Source organism: Leuciscus leuciscus (genome assembly GCF_965113295.1).
Source record: "Leuciscus leuciscus genome assembly, chromosome: 22".
Classification (NCBI taxonomy): domain Eukaryota; kingdom Metazoa; phylum Chordata; class Actinopteri; order Cypriniformes; family Leuciscidae; genus Leuciscus; species Leuciscus leuciscus.
Genome location: NC_138746.1, coordinates 26,826,629 through 26,852,382, shown reverse-complemented (window position 1 = coordinate 26,852,382; position 25,754 = coordinate 26,826,629). Strand labels below are relative to the sequence as shown.

The following is a 25,754-nucleotide window of genomic DNA, read 5'->3' as shown; positions in this document are numbered from 1 at the left end:
AAGGGAACAAATCAGAGCGGCAACAGATGTAACTGTGCGGCCCCAAAGATTTCCCGGACAGCTGGAACGCCAGGGGATGGAGTCTCCACTCTCTTCGGCAACAGGCTGTCGTGAGGCCACCTGGGTGGCACGATTGAGCAGGCCTGAATCTTAGAGTGAGAGAAGCGACCTCAGAAGCTTCTGACCCCATAGAAGGAGGTGGCGGGCGAGTTGTGACATGCAAGGGAAGCGTATGAGCAACGGTCGCTGTTCTGGGCAGTGCATCTTGCTGAGCAGCAGCATCAAGCAAGGAAACTGCTACAACTCGAGGCAACTGAATGCCAATGCAGTGTGAGGTAAGCCAAAACCCTCCTTACTGCATGCCAGATTCATTCATTGCTATAGAAGAGGAAGAATTCATTCAACTTGTTAAATCATCTAAATCGACAACATGTATGTTAGACCCTATACCGACTAAGCCACTGAAAGAGATGCTTCCAGAGGTCATAGATCCTCTTCTTAATATCATTAATTAATCTTTGTCATTAGGATACGTACCAAAAACTTTTAAGCTTGCTATGATTAAACCGCTTATTAAAAAAACGCAACTTGATTGTTAGGGTTGGGTATCGTTTGAATTTGAACGATTCCGATTCCGATTCCGATTCCTTGTTTCGATTCCGGTTCCTAACGATTCTCGATTCCGATTCTTTTAAGAGGCAGGGTCAAAAAAGTTTAGATCAATTTTAATTCTATGAACTTTTTACTTTTTATGAAATTTACTATGAATTTCTCACAGGGCTGTTTTCAACTACAATATAAATATCAAATCTATTTTAAACAACTTTTTTAGGACATTTTAAATGAGCTAGCTAACCAACGGTCTTTCTGAAGGAAATAGTCTGACCTTCTCCATCAATTGAAATATAAAAAAATTTGCATCACAATAAGTGTATTGTATTTTGATTGTCACTAGCATTTTAGTAACTAAACTGAATTTTATTAGGTTTAGTGACAACATGTTACAATGTTTACATGGTACAATTTCTGGTAAGCTACGCTTTTTTATTATTTCATTTCAATTCAGTTATTGTGATTTGATTTAATATTGACTCATTTGGATAAATATTAGGTACTCAAGATAGGCGTTCATTTTTCTCAAGAAAAAAACAACTCACCTAATGCTGTAAACATACAGAGAGCCCTATCAGCTGGCAGTATTATTTAAGGGTTTAAATTAAATATAATGCGTTTTTTAAATTATAATAACAACTTTATTTAATGATATAAGTACAAATATAATAAATATGTAATATAGTACACATATTTAGCAAAATACTCTCTATAGCTCTTTTTTTCTTGCCAACTATGTGCTATAGCCTATATGTTCATTAAATGGCTTTCCTGAGGTAAATATGACATAATTGTTCTCCAGCTATGTTATTGACCGCTTCACGCTGATAAAAAACACTGATTGATCGATATTATGTATGAGGAATATACATTTAGGTAAGTTGTAGCCTACTGTATATTTCAACAGTGTTCGTGTTTTTTTACTATTAGCTGCTAGTAGGGATCTGTCACGTCACATTTACAAGCGCCAAAACGGTATTTATTGTTTGAATTTCGTAATAAAATTGACAGAATCTAAGAGCTGAGATTTTTTTGTAGCCTATAAAGTAACTGCTCTGTCTAGTCTGTCGGTCTCCGTGTCCTCTTTGCTTCGCGATTTTATTGTGCGTGAGAAAATGGATGTGTGGCGTGAGAGCGTGTGAAAAGTCTCAATTGCGTGTGTCTCACGGTAAATGCGTGAGAGTTGGCAGCTCTGCATGTGTAAATGTGTTTTCATGAATTTTTTTTTTTTTTTTTTACGTTCGCCGGCATCGCGCGCAGTTTTCAAACGGACGAGCAGAGGACGAGAAAATAGGGTTGCAACTTGCAAGATACCGAAGAATAAGAAAACATCATATAAGTACGTTTTTAAGGTTTAACGTCAGGGTTGTTTGCTCTGAATAAATTGTATGAGATGCTGTGTGAGTTAATAAGGCAACTCACACAGCGTCTCATAAAATGTATTGGTTCGCAGTTTAGCATAAATATACGCTTACACCTGTGCTAGTACACGCATTTACCATGCCGTGTGTACGTTACAAATGTTTAACTAAAGTGTCAGCGAGTTAACATTTGGCAGTTTGAAATCGATTATGTAGTTACTTCAGTTCAGAATAGGGCTAGAAATGACTTGCGGTTTCTTCTTCCGGGCGGCGGACTGTGAATCGAAACTAGGAATCGAAATTTAAACTTTTGAACGATTCCGGGAAAATCGCAAAGCTAGTCCCGGTTCCAGTCGATACTCGATACTCGATACCCAAGCCTATTGATTGTTCAGAATTAGTGAATTATATGACGATCTCGAATCTACCTTTTCTGTCAAAGATACTAGAAAAGGCGGTATCCTCACAACTATGTTCCTTTTTAGAAAGAAATGATATCTGCGAGGATTTTGCTTTTCACTCTGTACATGCTACCCTTGGGAGATATCATTAGGAAGCATGGAATTAGTTTTCACTGTTATGCTGATGATACTCAGCTCTATATTTCTTTACGCCCTGACGAAACTTACCAATTCACAAAATTAACGGAATGCATAGGTGATATAAAAAAATGGATGGCTAGTCATTTCCTACTACTTAATTCTGAAAAAACAGAGATTCTAATTATTGAACAAAAAACGTCCTCACGTAATAATCTAGAATACTGTCTAACACTTGATGGCTGCTCTGTCAAGTCTTCGTCGTCGGTTAGGAACCTGGGTGTGCTCTTTGATACCAATCTTTAATTTGAAAGTCACGTGTCTAGTATCTGTAAAACCGCATTTTTCCATCTTGAAAATATATCAAAAATATAGCTGCAAGCAGCCATTACCGGGGCCAAGCAGAATAAGACGACAAGACATGCCAACATGTCTGAAAGTGTCAGACCAACTGCAACAATGAGCAATTAAAGACATTTAAATAGGATTTTAGGCAAAATGCCTGAAAAATCATAGAAACAATAATTAAAAATATGATTTAATGCATTATCACTTTCGACTAATAGGTGGCGCAGTTACAAAACTGATGTGATGTGGTCAGAGTTAAGTGACAATGACACATACAAAGTTTGGTGTCAATATGTCAAGGCATTGCAGAGATAAAGCCTGAATAGTGCTATTAGCATCATGCCTCAACTTTGCTGCTGCGCTATACGAAAATGGTTTCGTCTATCGACACGAAATCCATAACTTTTAGTCGGCACGGTCTGGAGATGATACGATTCGATTTTGGTGAAAATCGGACAAACGGTCTAGGAGGAGTTCGAAAAAGTAGGTTTTGACTGAAAATCAAGATGGCGGACAGGAAGTTCGGCCAAATAAGGAAAACTTGGTATCTATGTTCTCGGCTTGACCCAAGGAATCTATTAAGAACAGTGGCATTTCAATAGCCAGATTTATTCAAAAGTTATTAGCCTTTTTGGAAATTTTGTTATAACTTTTGACCACTATGTGGCGCTGTATCGAAATATGTTGAGTACCTTCAGGGGATGGTGTTGTTGGCACATTCTGAGTTTCGTAATATTACACCAATGCATTTGTTTAGTATAGCATTTTATTTCACAAAACAAAATGATGGGAATGACTTCCCATTGAAGTCAATGGGAATTTCATGTTTTGTTCTATTATAGCGCCACCAAGAGGCTCAGTCCCACAATTTTTTTTATGTGTCCTCAGAGTGAGCCCATACATATGTGTGTCAATTTTGGTGAAAATATCTCAATTCACTTCAGAGTTATAGACATTTATATGAAAAAACACGTAAAAAATGACTGACACATGACTTTGATTGGATTTTACTACCCCTTACTATCAATATTTTCGCATTTGGGCATTGGTATTTAGCTATCGACCTATGTTTTCAAACTTCTGACGGTGGTTTCGTCTCGATCGGACTAGCGGTTTCGAAGATATAGCCAAATGTTTTTTTAAGCGCTAAATCACAACGCTACACAAACCGTAAGGCGAAACCTAGCATGTTTGGTATCGTAGGACTCGGCAATGTTTCAGGAGTCTAATTAGGTGAGTTTTGTGAAAATAAGTCGACCACACCCAAAGTTATAAGCATTTGAAAAAAAAATGTCACCACTAGGTGGCGCTGTTTCGAAACTTCTCACGCTCCTTCAGGACATTGTGCTGATGACCCATACCAAGTTTCGTAACAATCCGTTCATGTATTCTTAAAATACAGCATTTTAGCACAAAATTCAAAATGGCCGACAGTCAAAATGGCCGATATGGTAAAATTGGATATCAGTCGACTCGGCATGTCGCCCTGAATCTAACAAGATTTTATGATTTTTGGACAAACTGTTCAGAAGTTATAAGCAAAAATAGCCATTTTTCATATCTCTGGACCAGTAGGTGGCGCTCAAGTTTGGTCTGAATCCGATAAAGCGTTGCGGAGATACAGCCTTAAGTCTTATTTTGCAGGTGCTACGTAAAATTTGTTCGAGCGTTTATCGAAAACGGTTTGACGAATCAATTTGAATTCCATAACTTTTGGTCAACACTGCCTGAAGATGATCTGGTTCAATTTTCGTGCAAATCGGACAAACCGTCTAGGACGAGCTAGAAAAAGTAGGTTTTTAGAAAAATTCAAAATGGCGGTCATATTTTAATGACGGAAAATGACGACATAGGGTGCAATCGAATCGGCTTGAGCCAAGGAATTAGAGGAAAAAATTATTTTGTTGATTGGCCTTACGGTTCAAAAATTATTAGCGTAAATATGAGTGGAACTTTGGACAGGTGGTGGCGCTAGAGGGATTGAGTTGGAGACTCCAAATTTGCTATGGTGACTTTTCAGACTGTCCTTTATCAGTGTGCCAAATTTCATAACTTTCCCGCAAGCGGTTCTATGGGCTGCCATAGACTCCCAGAGCGGAAGAAGAAGAAGAAGAAGAAGAAGAAGAACGGGAACGGATACAATAGGTGCCTCCGCACCTTCGGTGCTTGGCCCCTAATTACATCATATGCTCTCATTGACAAATGCAGAACAATTAGTCCATGCGTTCATGACATCAAGGCTAGATTATTGTAATGCTATTATGGGTGGTTGCCCTGCACGCTTAATAAACAAATTACAGCTGGTCCAAAACACAGGAGCTAGAGTTCTTACCAGAACCAGGAAGTATGACCATATTAGCCCAGTTCTGTCAACACAGCATTGGCTCCCTATTAAACATCATCAACTTTAAAATATTGCTGATTACTTACAAAGCACTAAATGGTTTAGCTCCGCAGTACTTGAGCGAGCTCTTAACGCATTATAGCCCTTCACGTCTATTGCGATCTCAAAATTCCGGCCAGTTGATAATATCTAGAATATCAAAATCAACTGCTGGCGGTAGATCCTTTTCCTATTTAGCACCAAAACTTTGGAACAGTCTTCCTAACATTGTCCGGGAAGCAGACACAATCTGTCAGTTCAAAACTAGACTAAAAACACATCTCTTTGACCTAGCATACACATAACACATTATAGACCTTTATGATTCAATGTTAGGCTGCATAGATTAGGTCAGCCGGAACCGGGAACACTTCCCATAAATCCTGATGTACTCGTTACATCATAAGAAGAATGGCGTCTACGCTAATATTAGTCTCTCTGTTAATCCCGAGGTTTACTGCAGTCCATCGTATCCAGGCTGTATCCAGATCTGATGAAGGATCCTGGATGCGACGACAGGCCTCCCTCCCCTCCCCTCCCTTTATCTCTCTACAGATAAAGAGTTGTCAGGATAATTCCGGTTCGCGTGGCTACGCGGAAGCGATAAAAATTCTGTATTATAAATTTTAAGGCCAGACAAGTAGTTGAGGGTTTATTTGTAGGGAAGGACTACACGCCTGCGCACATATATTCAAACACGCATACCTATAGACTGAACTCGTAATGTGCATGTGCACGCCATTGGCGATCTCAGTGGTTCGTGTTTTTGAAGTTCGCACAGAAAGAACTTAAGAGTTTTCTGTTAAAATGGTGTCGTGTTAGCGGCCCCTAAGTTAATAACTAATGATCGTTGTGTCGGAAGTGAATCAATCAAACTAACTTTAGCTGGACAATAACTTTATTCTAGAGCTGCTATAAAGCCAAAACAATCTCTGTTACTTTAATTTCCTGTTATCAATGTAAAGCTGCTTTGGAACAATCTACATTGTTAAAAGCGCTATATAAATGAAGATGACTTGACTTGACTTGACTTGATAAATGGACAACTTTAGAGGCGATTTTCTCAATGTTTAGATTTTTTGGCACCCTCAAGATTCCAGATTTTCAATAGTTGTATCTCGACCAAATATTGTCCTATTGTCCTAACAAACCATACGTCAACGGAAAGCTTATTTATTCAGCTTTCAGATAATGTACAAATCTCAATTTCAAAGAATTGACCCATGTGACTGGTTTTGTGGTCCAGGGTCACATATTTGCTATAGCTTTCTTTTCTGGGAGTACAACTTACTCGTTAGTCACACACATTCAGTCTCAATGCAACTCCCCAAAAAACACTCACAAATCGCATACAGTGCTCATGGGTTTATATGCCCCCTTTCTCATAAGTTTACATAGGTAATTGCAGAATGTGTTTTGCAATTTAGAGAGCTCAAATAAATCATCTTGATTTATTTATTTACATATCATTGAATAATATTCCACAAGACAAAATAATTAAAACTACCCAAATTATCCTGTTCAAAACTTTAAAAGAGAGAGAGAGAGAGAGAGAGAGAGAGAGAGAGAGAGAGAGAGAGAGAGAGAGGTTTATGAGGTTTCTACATATTGTATGCTATTGTGGTTGAGAACATAAATGTGCAGAGCATTCTAAGAAACCAAATAACTTGCAGGAACTTGGAGCTTTTTTGCTCCAGTCATGCCATTAACTTTTGAGGAGGCATTACACAATATTAAGAACCAAGGAGATGAAAACTTTTGAATTGGGTCATTTTGTCGTGTGTTAAATAAGTGTAAATATTTGACAAATATCATAATCAAAAAAAAAAAAATGATTACGATCTATCTGAATGAATATGACACACAAACACATAGCATTTAGACACACACAAAATATTTCTAGAAATCTCTAGAGCTGAAAAGGCTCCTCTCCTACCACCAAAGGGTGAATTAGTGTGTCGCCCGGGCCACTTTGTCTTTTCCATAGCTTGCACCCTGCCTGTAGGACTGTGGCAGGCATTAATTCCGTAGCTCAAAACTCCAGAAACAGGCAGCAGTGGGAAGCACAACCATCTCATTAGCAGTCATTGCCTGTGTCTGTTTGCTAGCACTAATATTGCACTCATTTGCAATGGGCTGTGGATTTTGTCCTGCCTTGTATTATGGGGTCAGGCAGGAGAGAGGATGCTGAGCTTTTGTCCTGCAATTTTAAGCACTGTGCCAATTGGATCCAGTGCCATGTCCAGACTGAAGCCAGTTATGTGCCCTCTTACCCACAATAAGGCCTTTAGACTGTCCGGGATCTGTTTGGTCTGTTTGAGATCTCGGTTTGTAGTCTCACCCAAATTCCATCTGTTCCACATTTGCACTTACAGGATTTAATTTTCACTCTGTTTTCTGAAAGATTGTGAACTCCTTTACTGCTTAAGTTAAATTGTTCAATTATTAGCATTAGCGAGTTTGGTTGCAACATTTATTGCATTAAAGTTCATTCATGGTGCTATTTTTTTTAAGTGAGAGAAAGACTGAAAGACATAAAAAGAAAGTCCCAAGGAAACCTCCTAAACACACTTTCGCATAGCTTTCCATCTCAGACTGCACCTCTGCAACTCAACTGGGCGATTTCCTCAACCCCCAGGTCATGAATGATAATAAAACACTGTTATGTAAATATTATTTTGTAATTAAATTTAATAACTTGCCAATGACGCAGTAACTCATTTCATAAATCCCCTCATGTTATTAAAATAGCTGTGTGAGAATTTAGAGCCACATTAAAATCTTCTTTCAGTATTTCACACCAACCCTATAGTGTGACCCTGTGACACGATATCAACAGACGCAACACACTGACTAGTGGCTCTATTTCAGGTATGTACACCCTAGTGGAAAAAAAGTATACTTTATTGTATTTGAAATATATTCCCTTTTTCAATAGTACATTGCAAACATACCAACAAATGTTTTACTGTCTTTAAATATATTAAAAGTTTATTAGCATCATGCTTTTACCTATTTTCACAATACAACTTTTAACACTTTAAATTAATTGTACTTTAGTATATTTTAGAAAAATATATTTCAGAAAAATATACTTGAAGTGAAACTTCAGTTTCTTTTTTAAAAGTGTATTTATTTGCACTTTATTAATAATTTAAAAAAAGCATACTTTTAACATATTCCTGAAAAGTACACTATAAGTACATTGGTAATAAATATATGCTTAGTTACACCTTTAAGAAATATGCTAAACACAAGCATGCTTTTAATATATTTCTAACAAGTGCACTAGAAATACATTGGCAATAAATATATGCTTAATTATACTTAAGAAATTTACTAAAAACAAGCATACTTTTAACATATTTCTAAAAAGTGCACTATAAGTACATTGGTAATAAATATATGCTTAGTTACACTTTTAAGAAATATGCTAAACACAAGAATACTTTTAATATATTTCTAAAAAGTATACTATAAGTACTTTGGTAATAAATATATGTTAAGTTACACTTTTAAGAAATATGCTAAACATAAGCATACTTTTAGTGAAGTTTTAGTGTATTTAAGGAAAACATGTCGCTCTCACTTAAAGTACATTTTATGAGTACTTTGTGTAAGCACATAGCAAAATGATTAAGCTTTTAGTGTGTTTAAAATATATGTACATATATAAATAGTTAGGACTATTTAATAGAAAACGTAGTGTTGTTTTTAATTTTAGCAGCTTCTTCAAGTTTGTATGGTGTGTGACATTTGGAACCTCATTATATTGTGATTCTAGGTAAGATTTGTATTACATTAACGTTTCTTGTCTGTGCCTGTTGTATTTTTGACAAAGTGTAACAGCACGTCTTTTTCAGTTCAGCTACATTCAATTTGAGCAATCAGAGCCAAGCTTTTCAATTCAAAGTCGAAGCAGACGCGAAGAGATGAAGATACTGCCCTCAGAAATTACTAGTAAGTTTAAGTTGCTGTTTAGTTTTTTTTCCTAGGTGGATAGGTCTGCTATGCATTTGCTAATATGACTTACACATGGAATACGTACTCGGTTTCTTACATATCCTCGGTTCCCTGAGAGATAAGGGAACGAGTATTTTGTTGCAAACGCTATGGGAAAACTCCTTTTCTCGAGAATATTGAAGCCTTTATTTTAAAACGCAGTGCAGCTGCACAGCGAGCACATCATAGCTGGCTGAAGCATGCTGATTGGCTGTGCTGCGGCAACTGCACAAACCTATGGCGATCCATTCAGAGCGCTTGCCGCCTTGCTCGCCTTGCTCGCCTTGAGCGCGCCAATAAGGGCGTGGCTGAAGAGTATAATTTCCACAGAATATCTCCATAGAGACAGGTTAAATCGACTGAAGCGAAGCACCTGACATGAGCAAAATAGCACGGCTGGCAACGCAATACTAATGTCGTACTAATGAGTACACAAAGTACTCATAAAATTTACTTTAAGTAAGAGCGACATAAGTATGTTTTCCTTAAATACTCAAAAATTTCACTAAAAGTATGCTTGTGTTTAGCATATTTCTTAAAAGTGTAACTAAACATACAGTATATTTATTACCAAAGTACTTATAGTATACTTTTTAGAAATATATTAAAAGTATGCTTGTTGTGTTTAGCATATTTCTTAAAAGTGTAACTAAGCATATATTTATTACCAATGTACTTATAGTGCACTTTTTAGAAATATGTTAAAAGAATGCTTGTTTTTAGTAAATTTCTTAAGTATAATTAAGCATATATTTATACTCGTATTGCGTTGCAAATGCAATGGGAACCCATTTTAAAACGCCCTGCTATTAGCAGATGACTACTCTGAAGATGTCCAGGGAGGTCCGGACCATCATAGACCAGAAGTGTCGGGTCCCAGGATGTTATATACTGCATATAGTGATAAGTGCAGAGGGCCACCGTGGGGAGCCTCAGATATATAGGTCTGGACCCATAGGGGCCAGGGTCCTAGATGGAAAGGACTCGTGCCTGCAAGGCAGGAACCTCTAAGTTATAGAATTTTGCAAATGTGGACGGAGCAGACCAGCCGGCCGCCGCACAAATGTCTTCTATAGGAACTCCACTGGACCATGCCCAAGAGGAAGCCATACCTCTTGTGGAGTGGGCTCTTACACCTATGGGGCACGGAAGGCCCATAGAAGCGTAGGCCAGAGAGACAGCATCAACTATCCATCTTGACAGTCTGTGTTTCGTGACCGGAGAACCCTTGGTGCGGCCACCGAAACAGACAAAGAGCTGTTCTGATTGCCTGAATGGGGCAGAACGCTCCAGATAAATTCTCAAAGCCCTAACGGGGCAGAGCATGTATGCATCACTATCGTCTTCTGAAGAGGGAAGAGCAGATAGGGAGATAACCTGGGATCTGAACGGAGTTGAGAGCACTTTAGGTACATATCCATGTCTTGGTTTAAGGACGACCCTGGAGTCATTAGGCCCGAACTCAAGACCATAGCATTTCACTGATCTTTGTTATAATGTATTTTGTTCAAGAGATTATATGCTGCTTCATGTACTCGTATGTATTTATTTGGTAATGTACACAACAAGATACTGTATTAAAGTTTTCTTGATTTTAAAGTCTATGTATGTCTTAACATTTATATTTAATTATGTTTGCACTTTTAATATACCATTTTGAATACTGAATAAAACAGCTTTATAATAAATTATTTGCTAATACATTTTTAATGAGCTGAAATGCTATTTAAATGTTCTTGAAGTAGCCTACTTTAAAATTAAGCTTCAAATATATTATAACTAGTTTAAGTATATTTTTAATGAACTGTAAATAAATACAGTAGAAAGGGGTCATACACTTAAAGGTAAGTAAATAAATACACTTAAATACACTAAATGTACTTGAAGTGGTTCCATTTTAGCACAATTTAATATATTAAAGTCGACATGAAATCAAAATTGACCCTATTTACTTTGTTAGCACATTTTACTAGCCTTGTGGTGAACAATTAATCCGTGCAAGTTCCTCATCACCCCCAATTTTGGCAAGTGCTGCATACATGACATACCCAAAATAAAAAGGTTACTGCTCATAAGTAATTCTGAATAGAAACATAACACACATACATTTAGAAAGCCAACCCTTGAGAGTTTATAGTTCATGACTCAAAATTAACCAGACTGTTATTAATATTGAGATATATAAGCTCAAACATATTTTGAACTACAATAATCCGGGATCACCAGTGATCCCTGACGGGTAAATACACAGAAAAAAATAGTTTGCCGTTGTAATCTTTAATCAAAATCTGAAAAGTTACTTCCGGTCTGGAATGGTGTTCCTTCTCTGATGACGTCAGTTTGACGGCTTGGGTTGAAAACGCTTAACCACTCCCCTCAAGCCGTAAGTCTGCTATTAGCGAGAGATGGAGAGGAGGAGCGCTAAAGTAAAACCCTGCCCTCTGTTCACTATTCCGTTTCACTTGGAAATATATCACAACACTGGAGAAAAGTCATTTGCAACTTCCGGTTCACGCAGACTTTAAAATATAGTGCAAATAGCTTAAAATTGATCTAAAGCATATCTTGAAATACACTTAATATACTTGAAGTTGTTTCAAAATAATACATTTGATAAGCATTTAGTTTAGTACAATTTAAATATATTTCTTTTTCACCTGGGTATTTGTATGTTTGTATGTTTGTTTGTATGTTTCAAAGACACTCATAATAACACAAATAGTCCCTACACAGGCATATACTTAAAGTATACTAAGTATGTTCCAATTTAGTACACAAAAGAACACTAAATACACTTAGTAAAGCTTTACTACAATTGAATTACTACTAAAATACACTTTTTACAAAATTAGTTGTTTAGTCTGGCTACAAGTATACTTTTTTCGTCAGGGCAGCTCAAACATACAGTTTTCATGAAAGGATGCATAATTGAACCAAAAATCAAAGATAAAGAGATCTTAATTAATCAGATCTGAGTAATGTGTTAAGATCCCAGAAGAAATCCTGTGTTTGATTTAAAAATACTTTTTCTTATACTGAAAACATGGGAACAATGTTTTTCTTGTGTGTAATAAGTTCTCACATGTTTGTTATACTCACTTGACATTACTCTGGTCATTTGTGTTATCACCATTTGTTTCACATTTCACAAAAATTTAACCACCTATCCAGAATGCAATGCTAACTTACTACTAAATATTGCACAGTACACAATGAAGCTGTTAAACAGTCACAACTGTGCATTATTCCACAATAAATATTTAAAACAAAGTCTGTGTGTCTAGTTATTATCTTAAAGGAACACTCCACCCATTTGCATTAAGCTTTGCATTGTTAGAAACCCAGTCATACTATTGAATGGTCGTGCAACACTCTCTCATTTTCCCCTGAGATGGGAGAAATCCGTATTTACCTCTTACACTTCCTCCCACAATGACGCAAAAATCGTCATTTTGCGTCATTGTCGGAGGAAGTGTAAGAGGGGGGGATTTCTGTTGAGACTACAAGCACTAGTTCCCACCCTTTCCAACCCGCCCATAGGGGGTTGGACCTAATGCGCTAACAGACCTATCACAGATCAGTGCCAGTGCGTTTGATTTCACCGGCAGAAACCTGCAGAAAACATGGACGAAGGTACTGAATACGCAGACGGATGCAATATGGAGGATTGGGATTTTGAAGAAGTTATGGTAGAAACGGATGTTCGTGGCTACCTTTATGAGCCACAATATAGCGACGAGCAGCTGAGGGCTATGGAGGAACAGGAGGCGGCTGCAGTTTCAATCTAACTGAATTTATTTCGATTGGTGAATCTGAATGTAGTGTTTACATGAACGCTAAACAAGTGATCGGTTGATGTGCGTTTTAACATTGCTAAGAAAATTCCCGCTCCTCCGTGAGAGACACGAGACCTGTGCGTCTCAGTAATCACTCCACCGGCCTCGCGCCGTTCTCCCGCGCCCCTCAGCCTCGTCCTGCTCGCCACAGTAAACATAATGAATGGCGACTGTAGAACGCAAAAGCCGAATCCCGGACATTTTGGCCGATCTCGAAATCCCAGCCGGGCAAACTCGTCACGGAGTCTCACTAGTAGCCTAGCCTTGTTGTTTTCAACTGCGCTCTCTTACCGGTAGGCGTGGCTTGGGAGTGGCCTCCTAGGGCAGCGAAGCAAGTGCATTCTGGGAGTTGTTGTCTTTCATCCACATAGGCCAAAAATACATTTTCTGGCTTTTCTCTGTCTAGAAAGCTCCAAATTCAAAAATAATTTCACAATTCTTCTACATAAATGACCTATTTTAAATACACATTCATCTTTCCAGAGGTGAAGTATCCCTTTAATAGTAATAAACAGTTATTTAGGTTTTTCTGTCACCCCCCCTTTTTTCGCATAGACAAAAAAATCACTATACAAACTTAAATGGTTGTAATTCAAGAATGCTTTGGAATATAGACATAATGGTTGGTCTTGTTTTTAAGAAGACATTTGCCAGATTATTGTAGCAGTGAAAAGAATTATGAAAGTGAAACAGAAAAAAAGTTCTATATGTTTGAGTTTATGAAAATGTACAATATAAAAATATAATTATTTATATTTTATATAAAATATATATATTACAAAATATATTTTACTCTAAAACTGCTAGAAAATTAAAGCCAAAAATCTAAACAAGTTGTGTTCAAAATTTTAGGTTGATATCTCAAAAAATGAGCTTTCAGTAAGATTTTATTTGGGCGCACACTGTAAAAACTAAAGGAGCCTCAAATATCCTGTCGGATACTCAAGGAACTTCAAAATGTAATTTAAGTGCCTCAAAGCTCTTTCTCCTATAGTAGGGTTACTGGAGGAGCATTGACAATCTTTGAGGTTCTTGCTGGAACTTATGGGATCCTTTAAGCACTTTGTATTTAGTTCAGAGGTTCTGGAGTCACCTTTTCATTACCATGAGACCTCGAAGTGCTTTGGGGGAAAATAGAGGAACTTGAATGCGATAAAAGGGTTATTGGAAGATCTTTTAACATTTAAGTGGTTCCTGGAAGATCTCTTATGTTAAAGCCAGCATCTGGAGGAACCCAATGGTTCTGTGAGGCCAGAATGAGATTATTATTATCCTATTATTATTATTATTATTATTATAGGCTACTTAAGTTTGATTCAGTATACATACCCAGGTGAAAAAGACGTACTATTAAAAATGTACTTGAGTGTGTTTTTAGTAGGCCTACAATACAAATATACTTGAATGCATTTTTAATACATTTAACAGTAGCCTACGTCTTTTTCACCTGGGTAGCTTACATTTATTTATTATTGAATAAATAATAGTAATAAAATAATAATTTTTACCTACTTCTTCATAAATTATTATTTGAAGAAGAAGAACTAGGAGGAGAAAAGTTTTATTCTGTCACGAAACTGCTGCTATTCCTCTACTGTCGTCGCTTCAGTGATGCTCGCGCTGCTCGCGCGCAACAAAGCTCAGCTGATCGACGTCATCGGGTAACAGCTCCTCTCATCAAAGCTTCCGCCGTTTGTTCGGCTCTCCGTTACAAGGTTTGTAAACTCGCCAAATAAATATAAATACAGAGTCTACTCACTATATATTCAAACACACATATATATAAACTAAATGTATTATACATTACTACTTTTTTACAGTGTTTACCACTCGTTTATTGCACAGTATCTGGTGTGAAGGTTTTAGCCGCGATGCTAACTACGTTGATCTAATGTAAGTTAATGAACAAATGGAAATTATTGACTTATTGTCTTAGATTGATTTAGTCATTCAATTCAACATATTCTGTAAAACTGTGTCTTCAAATTGCTGATATAGCCTAACTAATTTAGCTGATTCCTGCTGTCGTCATTGGCGTTTGTTATGAATAACAAAAGCAGGTTAATATAGTTTGGTCTGCTTTTGTTTAGCCTAACTTTACTTACTAAAGGTGCCCTCTTTCTCTCAAATACCATTTTAAAGCAATAAATATTATGTTGTGAATAATCTGCTTTGTTCTTTTGTTTCCCCAGAACAACCAGTACATTTCTAAAATAATCTGAACATTTCAGAGGCAACATTGAATTACAGTAAGTTACCTGCACCACATGCAAGTACTTTATTACTATGAACTTTCTCTGTGTGAAATTGTTTGACTGTGAACTTTTTTAATCAATTATTCTCAGAAAATCTTCCCTCATGCTCCAAATCTCATTCATGTTACTCAGAAAAAAAAAAAAATATCACAGGTTTGGAGCTAATAATGCTATGCATTTTTTATAGGCTATACCTTAATCATATGCATTTGAATAGAAGACATTTGAACCCTGAATTATAACTTCAAGTTTAGTCTTTTTCGAAAAAAAAAAAAAAGGAAAAAGCTATTATATGGCTTCAGAAGACTTACTGATTATTTTTAGGATCTTTTGGGACATTTTTGGAGCTTAACCATTTTTACATAAATTGTTGCATTGAATTGAACTAGACAAGTGTACATAAGAATAGTTTGAATGAATTACAAAAAAAAAATGATGCTTGTGTTTCATGCAGTGATATTGAATGGTGACGGGTTGTATTATGCCTGAGATCTGCTTTCGGGTTCCACAGACAGAAAGTCAAACAGGTTTGGAACGTCACAAGGCTGAGGAAATTATTTAATAACTTTAATAACCTTACTAACAGTACATTTTGTACTTTGCAGGGATCTCGGTAAGCTGAAATACAAGTTTGATCAAGAATAAAAATCCTCCTGTAGACCTGAAAATCACTGAAGTGCCTGGACCATCCACCAGAAAAGATGAAAAACAAACAGAAAATGAAGCTGATGCACCTTTTCACTTTTCTAACTCGTTAAGTACCTCACGTGTCCCTTGTAAAGATTTTATAATTGATTGCATTTTATGTTGCAGCGAGTAAAGGTGCATCACATTTGTGAATTTTGTGAAATTACACAGGCAAAAAGGTCCATTGACCATTGTCAGCAGTGTAGCGATGTAATGTATGAAGCACCACACAAAATTGTCGATCGTGTGGATTCTTATTGAAATGACTGAATTCACCAGTGAACATTCACAGAACAACAGATAATTTTACTGCACCTTAACTCTGTTAAAATGGAAAATGTTTTCTGCTTGTTGTGACATAAGGAATACTGTTTCCGGGTCGAAGCCTCTACTTCTACTTCCTCTATAGATATTGAGAATACTCAACAACCATTTATGGGAACTGTTGATTCAAGTCTCACATTTAAGCTTTTCAAAAGCCATAGTGTACATTTCAGTCTCCAGTCTCACGGCATCCCAGACTTCAGCATTTTATGATTCAAAATAGCTGAATAACTAAACCATCTGAGATTTCGGAATAGAGATAAAGGTTAGGATCCTAATTTTCAGGAATATTACAGCACAATGAGTGTATATCAGCACTGTTTGTTGTTTGTTTTTGGCATCTGATAGAGCTTTTGGACTTGGAAACAGTGACGTCAGACTTAACAAGCGGACTGAAACATGTTTTAAAATTAATTGAAGATGGACATTTTTAATTAGTCAAAATTGTAATTTTTTACATTGATTTATTACATGGAACGTGTTTTCCATGCATTTTGTTGAGATGTCTTTTCTTGTGTAGCCTATACACATGGTTGATTATTCATGTTACTTATGTATTATACAATTTTTTTGTGTGTGTGTATTCATTGATATTAATCTATTACTAGCTTTTTTTTTCAAGTGCATGGAAGTGTATGTATTAAAATGGATCTAAAATATGTAATAAACAATTCTTATTTTGTATTTGGTTCAGTTTGTTTATTATAATAGAAGTTAATGGTGGTAACCATAGTAACAACATGAAATTAATTTAATACAAATAAAATAAAATTGAAATTTGGTTCCTGGAGGCACCACACAGTGGTTCCACACAGTGCCTTATATAAGAGTTCCTCAGGAAACCTGTGTGGTTCCTCAGAGAACCGCCCCTTTTTAAAGGGTGTCTAGAGGATCTACAGACGGTTCCGCCGGTGTGGCAAAGTGAAGAACCCCAAAAGGTTCCTCCAGGCACCTTTTAGTACCAGACTTTTTCACTAGATGGACAGCCAATTACTGACCATATTAGGGCGTCTCAATTTTCATATATGTTTTGAGTGATCTGAACCATGTATTTCCATAATTTCATACAATTTATGAAGTATACATCCTATTCAGAAATAGTATGGGTGTTTTGGAAGGATTTGATTTGATTTCAACTTCTAATAAACATAAAAAGAGCCCATATGTGCGTTATAGCTCGGTGCCGCATCTCAAATCGAGAATCCATAATATTTTTCTTTATGTTCAAAACATTTTCAGACCTTTTTTTCTCATAAAATGTAATTGGTGTTATCTTGTAGGGCTGGGGGAATTAACGCGTTAATCTTTGCGATTAATTTGAGATGTTTAACGCGTTAAAAACAAAATAACGCAATTAACGCAGCACTTTTTTTTTTGCCTCGTTTTAATGATTTGCTGTTGCGGCTGCTATTGAAAAGAAAAGAAAATATGCCGTCCCTCCCCTCGTGTTTGCGCTGTGCGTTCTGTCGTTAACGGCCCAAACGCTCCAGTCATGTACCGATCACGCACTGGAAAAGCAAAGTCCGCTCAAATAACGTGAAATTTCTCAGTAGTTAGACTTCTGCTTGCTGAGCTGGTATAGCCATGCTGGGCAACAATGGTAAAATGACCTGCTCTGATCACATGCTCTGATAATAATAGCTTTGTAGGACTATATTTTATTTTGATAATTAGTAAAAAAAAATAAAAAAATAAAAAAGAAATCTGTTAAATTGATTATGTTGATTGATTATTGAAAAAGAATAATATATTGATATATTGATGTTTAATATTATTTTAATATAGGGCTATTTTCTGTTCCTTTTTTTTCCGTGTTTAATTTAATTAGGTGATTCTAAGTTTAAATGTTGATGATTACAAGCTTGGGGGAATTGCAATTAATTACAGCAAATTGTGCAATTAATTAGTTAATTTTTTTGAATCGATTCCCAGCCCTACTTTTGAACTCTTGGCATGAAAACAAACTGAGGCTTCTACCAATCTTTCATGATTTTTCATGTTTATTTCTATTTCAAAATAAAGGCCTAAACACGCCTAATGAATATGAAATATTATTGTTGCAAATTGATAAATTACTGCTCCTCTGTAATTTATTTTAAAAAACATCCACCAAATATGAAAACTAGAGATTCTAAGCTTTCAAATGATATATAGTTTGTCAATATTACTTTAGGTTTTTACTAAGATATTATTGTTCTAAATATATATGGGCAAACGTCCCACCTGTGGGACGGTGACAGTTAGAGGCTATATGCAACTTTTTCCCCAAAATAAACGTAACAATAGCCTTTTTATTTTACCATTTATGACTCAAACATCTCCTGATGAGCATACTGACACCTTGTCCACTCACAGTGGGTGCACCTATAAGCCTGTATCCTATTTTTCCTATTTTCTGTCGGGTCGGATTTTTCCCGCGCTGTCTGCGGATGTGACGTCAAGCGCGTTCATGTTAAACGTTTCAGATCACTCTGCCACCACCGCTAGTCAGCAAACAAACTTAGTTTCTCAAACAATATATGTATTTGACTGTTCTTACCTCTGTTAACATAATGTTGACTTCTTTGCAGCGGATGACTTGTGAAGTGTGCACGTACGAGAGCGAGCAGAAAGGAAGAGCAGTTCCGTTTTTTGGCCACAGGTGTCAGTCGCGAGTTTAAATTTCAGAAAATCGCATGTAGCCTCTTTAAGTATAACATTTGTGTAAAACTGTATAAACTTTAGGTATTTCTATTAGATAATGAAGCAGATCATAAATCGCAGCTGTAATTCTGGTTAATTAGGGCCCAAGCCCTGAAAGGGCGAAGGCCCTATTGTTTCCGGTAGGATTATTAGGGCCCAAGCCCTGAAAGGGCGAAGGCCCTATTGTTTTCGGTAGGATTATTAGGGCCCAAGCCCTGAAAGGGCGAAGGCCCTATTGTTTCCGGTAGGATTATTTATTATTATTATTAGGGCCCAAGCCCTGAAAGGGCGAAGGCCCTATTGTTTCCGGTAGGATTATTTATTATTATTATTATTAGGGCCCAAGCCCTGAAAGGGCGAAGGCCCTATTGTTTCCGGTAGGATTATTAGGGCCCAAGCCCTGAAAGGGCGAAGGCCCTATTGTTTCCGGTAGGATTATTAGGGCCCAAGCCCTGAAAGGGCGAAGGCCCTATTGTTTTCGTTAGGATTATTAGGGCCCAAGCCCTGAAAGGGCGAAGGCCCTATTGTTTTCGGTAGGATTATTTATTATTAGGGCCCAAGCCCTGAAAGGGCGAAGGCCCTATTGTTTCCGGTAGGATTATTTATTATTATTATTAGGGCCCAAGCCCTGAAAGGGCGAAGGCCCTATTGTTTCCGGTAGGATTATTTATTATTATTAGGGCCCAAGCCCTGAAAGGGCGAAGGCCCTATTGTTTCCGGTAGGATTATTTATTATTATTATTATTATTATTATTAGGGCCCAAGCCCTGAAAGGGCGAAGGCCCTATTGTTTTCGGTAGAATTATTTATTAGGGCCCAAGCCCTGAAAGGGCGAAGGCCCTATTGTTTTCGGTAGGATTATTTATTAGGGCCCAAGCCCTGAAAGGGCGAAGGCCCTATTGTTTCCGGTAGGATTATTTATTATTAGGGCCCAAGCCCTGAAAGGGCGAAGGCCCTATTGTTTCCGGTAGGATTATTTATTATTATTATTATTATTATTATTATTATTATTATTATTATTATTATTATTTTTCTGTCAACCTTTCGGGCATTTTTGGGGCCTTTAACATGCTCGAAAACTCTTGAAATTTTGCACACAGGTCAGAACCTGCGGCCATCAGGGCCGGGCTGAAGCTGGTACCCGGGCGTGGCAGGGGGGCTCAACAGCGCCCCCTTGAACGGGGTCCAAAAACTTGGTCCATAAATCAGACACGCTTGCATGTAATAATATGAAACTCGGTACATATATAGATCTCATCGGGCCGAACAACTTTCGTACTTTTACTTTTTACGCCAGCCCAACAGGAAGTCGGCTATTATGGGTTGTTTGGAAACGCATGCTGTGGAATTTAATGTACTCCTCCTAGGGAATTCATCCATTCGCCTCCAAACTCAGTCAGCATGAAGTCAAGACATTGAGGATGATAAATTGCGGACAGATTTTTGATATCTCGAACGGTTTGGCCGTGGCGAGGACACGAATTGATGGCGAATAATGGAAACAGGAAGTGTGTTATAACTTCTGCATACATTAACTGATCTTGATTAAACTTCAGCAGCGTGTTCGTTGTAAGAGGCCGATCACATGGATGTGACTATTGTGAGTCAAAGTTATAGCGCCACCAACTGGCAGCAGGAAGTGTGTCCCTTTCAAAATGCTTTGAAATAACCCTCTTATTTTTACCCGATTTGCTTCAAAGTTTATGTGTATAATGTAAACACACGGCAGATGTAGACCTGTGAAAGGATTTTTGATATCTTTAATACTGTTGCCATGGCAACGCTTCAAACTTTAATATTCTTTTTTTATGCTTTTGAGACTCTTAACATACTTGAAATTGGATGAAACTCGACAGACACATCACATTTATTAGCCCGTAGACATGTGCAAAGTTTCAGAAACGGGCGTGGTGAGGGGCTCAGTAGCGCCACCTTTAGTCATAAGTGGGGGGGTTAGTTTTATCAACAGCAACAAAACTTGGTATGTGTATTGTTCTCATCAAGATGGACAACTTTCTAATTTACATTAACGATCTCCGACCAACAGGAAGAGAGATATTTTGGTTTGAATGTGGATTTTCTGAAGAATTTTCTCTCCCTCTCTCTGTGTTTCTGTGTGTGTGAGGGGAGGGGGGATTTGACTATTGCTTTTATATTGTTAATCAAGGTTTTAGGGGCTTTTGGGGTCCTTAACGTGCTCAAAAACTCTTGAAACTTTACATACAAGTCGGAACCTGCGGCCATCAGGGCCTGGCTGAAGCTGGTACCCGGGCGTGGCAGGGGGGCTCAACAGCGCCCCCTGGAATGGGGTCCGAAAACTTGCTCCATAGATCAAACTAGCTTGCATGAATTAATATGAAACTCGGCACACACATAGATCTCATCGGGCCGAACAACTTTCGTGCTCTAAGTTTTGCGCCAGCCCAACAGGAAGTCGGCTATTATGGGTTGTTTGGAAAACGCTTGCTGTGGAATGCGAAGTACTCCTCCTAGAGAATTCATCCAATCCCCACCAAACTCGGTGTACATGAAGTCAAGACATTGAGGATTCTGAATTGCGGACGGATTTTTGATATCTCGAACGGTTTGGCCGTGGCGAGGAAACGAATTTATGGCGAGAAAAGAGAAACACGAAGTGGAATAACTTCTGCATACATTAACTGATCTTGATGAAACTTCAGCAGTGTGTTCGTGGTAAGAGGCCGATCAGATGGATGTAACTATTGTGAGTCAAAGTTATAGCGCCACCAACTGGCAGCAGGAAGTGTGTCACTTTCAACATGCTTTTGACAAAAGTGGGCGGGTTAGTTTTAACTACAGTAAAAAAAAAATAGTTTGTATATTGTACTCATCAAGCCGGAAAACTTTCTAATTTACATTCATTAGCTCCGGCCATCAGGAAGTCAGATATTTTGGTCTGAATGTGGATTTTTTTGCAAAATCAGCCTCTGAATTTTTAGCCACTCCTCTTAAACTATTTATTTTATTCCCACCAAACTTTTTCAACATGATGAAAATACATTAAATATGCTAAATTGTGAACGGATAATAAATATCTCAAACGGTTTTGCTATGGCGAGGGATTAAAGTAATGTCCAAAAAGGAAACACTAAAAGCTTAAAATCTTCTAAAAATGTAATTATATACCATTTATTTCTATATAAAAGTATACAAATATTACAACTGAACCCATTTTTTTCTGTTTTTAAAAAGAATTTTATTCTAATTTTAATCAAAAATTAAAAACAGTAAAGTAAAAAAAAAAAAAAAAAAAAAAGTCATACATAGGGCTATTCTGCCCTCTTGTGTCCAAAAGGACATCAAAATAGTATATAAAACTTTTTACCAGGTAGGCCAATATTGTATTTAAATATACATTTATTAGGTATGTGTCTGAGGATATTTTCCCACCGGTTAATCGACGTGTGACACGAGCGGGTGCTTTTAAATTGCTAATATAAAAGTGAAAGAAAAATACGGACGTCCGCACGGACATTGATAATGTTGCACACTCAAATCACACACACGTTGGAAAGAATGATACTTTTAAACATAACACTAAACCGCCATTAAGTGTCGCCAGGCGACCGTCTTAATGAGTGAGTCATTGATTCATTCGTTCAAACGATTCATTTGAATGACTGAGTCATTCATGATTAAGACATATGTTTATGGATTGATCATTCAATCTTTGAGTCAACCGATTCGTTCAAAATGCTGAATCATTCAGAAATGAGAAAACACATTGCTGAGAGATGCGCGTGATGATTCTGCTGTGATCTTTTTGTTTAACTATTTTCGCTGCTGAAACAGAACAAAAACAGTCAATATTGCATCTAAAATGTAAGTGACTTGATTGTAACTGTTTTTTAACCTGTTGTATGAAATCAATGTCACAGTTTCAATCGTGATTGTATTCAGGAAACAGCCTTCTCGTCAAGTGAGGTTGCTTAACTGTTATAAAATATATCAAAACTCCATATTTATCATTTTTATAGTCAGTAAGTTGTTAACTTAGTTTGTTTTTTGTGTGCTGATCTCATTTGTTTACATTTCTCCTGGAGAAGCTGCATGAGCCTCAGCAGCGCAACCTTGTTACCATTGATCAACTGTTGATTGCAACTTAAAATGAATGTAATAAAATTAGAATAATCTCTCGTTTTAGTGATTCCCAAGTTATTTTTTTGTCATTGACGTTCTAATCAGGCTACTCTGGTCGGGCAAGTAAAATTCTCTTTCAGGTTGGCCTATTGTATTTATATATAAATATATTAGGGATGTGACTGTGGGAAAATTTTCCCACCGGTTAATCGATGTGTGACACCGCTGGGGACTTTTGAATCGGTAACTTAAAAACGAAAGTAAAATATGTTCGTCCGCACGGACATTGATAATGGTGCAGAGCGAGCGCATTGCAATCTTGATATCGCAGTCTGTTCATTATAGCCTTTATAAAATATAATAATAAAATAGTCAACCTAACATATAAAAATTACACTGCTCTGAATAGTATGAATTGTACTGACTATTTAAACACAGTAATCACCGCTAAACTGTGATGTTTCCAAGCACATATTTGCGCATGTGAAGAGGATAATTTTTCCCTTCAATAGTGGAACGTGAGTGAAGTACAAAGCCTATAATAAACAAATGTTTAGCATCCAAAAAATTTAATATATATATATATATAAACACACTTAAAAAAAAAATATATATATATATATTGTTTTTGTTTTTTTTGTTATATATATATATATATATATATATATAGCTGCGAGCAGCGATGGAGGGCCCAAGCCGGTGAAACCGCCACCCCGGTGCCTTTAGTGTAACTAAAGGCACCAGGGTGGCGGTGCCACCGGCTTGGGCCCGCAATCGCTGCTCGCAGCTATATTTTATTATTCTTCTTCTTCTTCTTCTTCTTATTCTTATTCTTATTTTTCTGTCAACCTTTCGGGCACTTTTGAGACCCTTAACGTGCTCGAAAACTCTTGAAACTTTGCACACGGGTCAGAACCCGCGGCCATCAGGGCCGGGCTGAAGCTGGTACCCGGGCGTGGCAGGGGGGCTCAACAGCGCCCCCTTGAACGGGGTCCGAAAACTTGGTCCATACATCAGACACGCTTGCATGTAATAATATGAAACTCGGTACACATATAGATCTCATCGGGCCGAACAACTTTCGTACTTTTACTTTTTACGCCAGCCCAACAGGAAGTCGGCTATTATGGGTTGTTTGGAAACGCATGCTGTGGAATTTAATGTACTCCTCCTAGGGAATTCATCCATTCGCCTCCAAACTCGGTCAGCATGAAGTCAAGACATTGAGGATGATAAATTGCGGACGGATTTTTGATATCTCAAACGGTTTGGCTGTGGCGAGGAAGCAAATTTATGGCGAATAATGGAAACAGGAAGTGTGTTATAACTTCTGCATACATTAACTGATCTTGATTAAACTTCAGCAGTGTGTTCGTTGTAAGAGGCCGATCACATGGATGTGACTATTGTGAGTCAAAGTTATAGCGCCACCAACTGGCAGTAGGAAGTGTGTCCCTTTCAAAATGCTTTGAAATCACCCTCTTATTTTTACCCGATTTGCTTCAAACTTTATGTGTATAATGTAAACACACGGCAGATGTAGACCTGTGAAAGGATTTTTGATATCTTTAATACTGTTGCCATGGCAACGCTTCAAACTTTAATATTCTTTTTTGATGCTTTTGAGACTCTTAACATACTTGAAATTGGATGAAACTCGACAGACACATCACATTTATTAGCCCGTAGACATGTGCAAAGTTTCAGAAACGGGCGTGGTGAGGGGCTCAGTAGCGCCACCTTTAGTCATAAGTGGGGGGGTTAGTTTTATCAACAGAAACAAAACTTGGTATGTGTATTGTTCTCATCAAGACGGACAACTTTCTAATTTACAATAATGATCTCCGACCAACAGGAAGAGAGATATTTTGGTTTGAATGTGGATTTTCTGAAGAATTTTCTCTCCCTCTCTCTGTGTTTCTGTGTGTGTGAGGGGAGGGGGGATTTGACTATTGCTTTTATATTGTTAATCAAGGTTTCAGGGGCTTTTGGGGTCCTTAACGTGCTCAAAAACTCTTGAAACTTTACATACAAGTCGGAACCTGCGGCCATCAGGGCCTGGCTGAAGCTGGTACCCGGGCGTGGCAGGGGGGCTCAACAGCGCCCCCTGGAATGGGGTCCGAAAACTTGCTCCATAGATCAAACTAGCTTGCATGAATTAATATGAAACTCGGCACACACATAGATCTCATCGGGCCGAACAACTTTCGTACTCTAAGTTTTGCGCCAGCCCAACAGGAAGTCGGCTATTATGGGGTGTTTGGAAAACGCTTGCTGTGGAATGCGAAGTACTCCTCCTAGAGAATTCATCCAATCCCCACCAAACTCGGTGTGCATGAAGTCAAGACATTGAGGATTCTAAATTGCGGACGGATTTTTGATATCTCGAACGGTTTGGCCGTGGCGAGGAAACGAATTTATGGCGAGAAAAGAGAAACACGAAGTGTTATAACTTCTGCACACATTAACTGATCTTGATGAAACTTCAGCAGTGTGTTCGTGGTAAGAGGCCGATCAGATGGATGTAACTATTGTGAGTCAAAGTTATAGCGCCACCAACTGGTAGCAGGAAGTGTGTCACTTTCAAAATGCTTTTGACAAAAGTGGGGGGGTTAGTTTTACCC

General features: G+C 37.6%; 1 long non-coding RNA gene across 3 annotated transcripts; it reads left to right on the top strand.

Annotated features, from left to right (window-relative positions):
- Window positions 1-13,983: 13,983 nt before the first annotated feature.
- Window positions 13,984-17,298, top strand: LOC309486079. Of its 3 annotated transcripts, none has more exons than XR_014201388.1 (4): window positions 13,984-14,796; window positions 15,274-15,330; window positions 15,791-15,863; window positions 15,942-17,298. It is a non-coding gene; the product is annotated as an uncharacterized lncRNA (long non-coding RNA). The 3 variants fall into 3 exon arrangements; XR_014201389.1 differs by having other exon boundaries at window positions 14,902-15,330; XR_014201390.1 differs by having other exon boundaries at window positions 13,984-15,330.
- Window positions 17,299-25,754: the final 8,456 nt, after the last annotated feature.